The 3,372-nt window shown below is 48.8% G+C and overlaps 1 pseudogene; it reads left to right on the forward strand.

Moving 5' to 3' along the window:
• The first annotated feature begins 229 nt into the window (after positions 1 to 229).
• On the forward strand, positions 230 to 1,040 carry LOC119449033 (uncharacterized; annotated as a pseudogene).
• Positions 1,041 to 3,372: the final 2,332 nt, after the last annotated feature.

Below are 3,372 nucleotides of genomic sequence, written 5' to 3' on the forward strand. Positions count from 1 at the left end.
GACGGGAAGCACATTGCTATCACACAGCCTCCCAAATCTGGAAGCCTCTATTACAACTACAAGGTGACTTAAGCTCCCATGCACTCTAAGAAATTCACTATTAAGGCCGAAAGAGCATGGAACGTGCTATTCAGGCTTACAATATATTCAGGCGACAATATTCAGGCTACAATATATGTACTATCACTGATATATTTCTTCGGTCTAGCACACATTTTCCATTGTCCTGATGGCAGCCGTGGACAGTGAATACAAATACAACCTCATCGACGTCGGTGCAGAGGGCCGCAGAAGTGATGGAGGGGTCTTGAAGAATTCAGAGTTTGGAAAAGCCCTCGAGAACAGAAGTCTAGGCCTGCCGTCAGCTGGCGAACTCCCGTGAACTGGAATCGTGGCACCGTATGCCTTCGTAGGTGATGAAGCGTTTCAGCTTAGAGAAGATTTTATGCGTCCTTTCCCAGCGAAATAGCTGAGGGATGATCGAAGAGTGTTCAATTACAGGCTCAGCCGGGCACGGTAAGTGGTACACCTTCGAGAACTCTCGTTATGCAGCAGTACTTAGTCTCGTAATTTTTTATTACAGAAGGTGTGCAGAAAATGCCGTTGGCATAACGGCAGCGAGGTGGCGCATTCTGCTGAGAACCATCAACCTGCACCCTAAGAATGTCGACTACATTGTTAAAGCAGCGTGCATATTGCACAATTTCCTCACTGTGCTCAACAGCCAAACGCGAGTGCATGCAGACAAGGAGGACAAGTTCGGAAATATCATTGCAGGCCAGTGGCGACACCGCATTGACACGGCACAAAGCAACAATGCTGAACCTCGCTACTTCGCCCTAGAAGCAACAGATGCACGCAACTACAATGGCAGCGCTGCAGATGCCCGGAGGCTGTTCAATGCGTATTTCTGCAGCAGTGCTGGGGAGGTTTCCTGGGAGTGGCTGCAACCAGGCATTACAAAGGAAGCGGCCATGAGACACGTGAACGAGGACCACATGAGACACATGAACGAGGACCAGCGTCTGGCCCCTTGCTGATAGTCTTTTAATTATTAGTACTCAAGGAATTCCGAGTGTATAGAAGCACTGATGAACAGTTTATTCACTTTTCAATGATACTACATTGTCCAGTAACATCATCATCATCAGCCTTTGTTTATGTCCACTGCATATTAATTTTTAACCCCACTCTTATACTTTCAGGGTTAAGGTCCTCAGTCATTAGTTGTAATTCGTCGCCATTCTTGCTTAATGGGACGAATGTCATCTGCAAAACGAAGGTTGCCGAGATATTCGCCATTGATCCTCACTAGTAAGCCTACCCAGTCTAAGAGCTTGAATACTTCTAAGCACGCAGTGCTTAGAAGTATTGGCGAGATTGTGTCTCCTTCCCTGACCCCTTTCTTGATAGGTAACTTTCTACTTTTCTTGTGGAGAACCAAGGTTGCTGTGCAGTCCTTGTAGATATTTGCCAAGATATTCACGTATGCCTCCTGTACTCCTTGATTACGCCATGCCTTTATGACTGCTGGTATCTCTACTGAATCAAATGATTTTTATAATCTATGAACACCATATAGAGAGGCTGATTGTACTCCGTAGTAACATCAACCTCTGCTTACTGCTTCAATAACTTCAGAGTGGTAATACTAAAATGGTGCTGTGGCTGCACTAGGCAGTTGTGAGCTTCATATCGGGATATTACTAGCATAATGCATCCGAGCAGCCGCAGGCTCGCAGCATGCAGTTGCCCGGGTGTTGGTACAGGCCAATTGCAAACATGTCATGTCCTGGTGGAGCTGTTGAGCCACACCACTGCTGTGTACATAGTGTGTTTCTCTCGTCAATGTGTGTGCCTGTGCCCTGATTGGAAATTCGAGAGACGATCCTTGCTATGGTGGCAGCACGGCGCTAGGACGTGAAGCTGCTGTCAGCAATTACTTGGGCTCCCTGTTCCTCGAATTCCTAATGGTCTCAGTGTTTTGCGGCTTCTCATCGGGCCACTGCTTGTGCCAGCATCCGAGTAGCCGCAGGCTCGCAGTGTGCGGTTGCCTGGGTGTTGGTACAGGTCAGTTGCAAACGTTTCATGCCCTGGTTGTGGGTGCAGAATTCTCGCATGAGTGCTTCCTTTTTTTTTTGCTATCCCTTGTCTCCGCTTGGCATAGCTCAAGATAATGTCCATCCAGGCCTTGCCGCTGAGCATGAATGTTCTATGCGTGTCGATAATTATTTTAGTTGTGCTTTCTTTCTTTGTTTTGCTTTATGTAGCAGCGTCAAGTAGATGGGCTCTTGGAGTTGCTGGTGATGATGATACTCAGCTGACAGATTCCTTTGTGTATCCTTTGGTTTTTATTGGTTTTGAAACTACAGTATAGACCACTTATAACGTAACCGCTTATAGTGCAGGACCGGATATAGTACGGGCTTTTCAGACTCCCGTTAATTTTCCCCATAGAACTCCATGTATACGCATACCGCTTACAGTGCAGCCGCGTGAGACGAAATACCGGTTATAATGCGGCTTCTGCGGGAAAATCTCGCCGACAAGGGCGGCAGCGAGCAGGCTTCTCAACAAGGTGCGCCCACCGATGGGAGAGGAGATCAACGAGGGCGATGTGGAGGAGGAGCATGAGACGCGGAGCAAACGACCGGAAAGAAATGCGTGCGTAGGTTGTCTAGGCGACGGAGAAACCTTTTGCTCGGCTGCTTATCAGCGGTGCATTTTGCACTGAACGCGGCTTCAGTTTCTGTGCACCCGTCGCAATGCGTGTCGTGAAGCGCGAGCGACGCTGTCAATTTAAGCAGTGTCCCGCAAATTTAGTTTGGAGCTACAGTAAAACCTTGTTAATTCGGATAATCGGTTAATTCGGACTTACTTGGCCGCACATGGGTTAATTCGGACTACTTTCGGAGCTTGGTGAGCGAGGAGCGCCGCAAATGTGCGACGCAAAAGAGCAAGAACGGCGCTAGTGTCCAACCGAAACGAAGCGGCGGAGTCTGCATCGCCACAGCCATCAGTTGAAATCGTACGTGAATGACAGCAACGCCGGGACGCTTCGAGCCTATTTGTGTCTTTAAAGCCTGTATTCTTGCGTTAACCGCCGCGGGCTTTCGTAACTGCATAGTCGTCATCTACGATCGCGTCGATAGTGGCCGCGGTTTTCTCCGCAGCGGTTGCGGCGAACAGTAGTTTCGTTTTTACACGGTACGCGCGTCGGCCGCGTGCCTAAAAAACTGCGTAGTCGCCATCGATGATCGCATAGATAGCAACCGCGGTTTCGACTGCAGTTGTTGCAGCGAATGGAAGTTAATTCGTTCAGACTCGGTGCGTGCGTCGGGCGCGTGCCTTCAGCACCGCGAATTTGTCGAC

This window comes from Dermacentor silvarum, chromosome 4 (assembly GCF_013339745.2).
Source record: "Dermacentor silvarum isolate Dsil-2018 chromosome 4, BIME_Dsil_1.4, whole genome shotgun sequence".
Lineage (NCBI taxonomy): Eukaryota > Metazoa > Arthropoda > Arachnida > Ixodida > Ixodidae > Dermacentor > Dermacentor silvarum.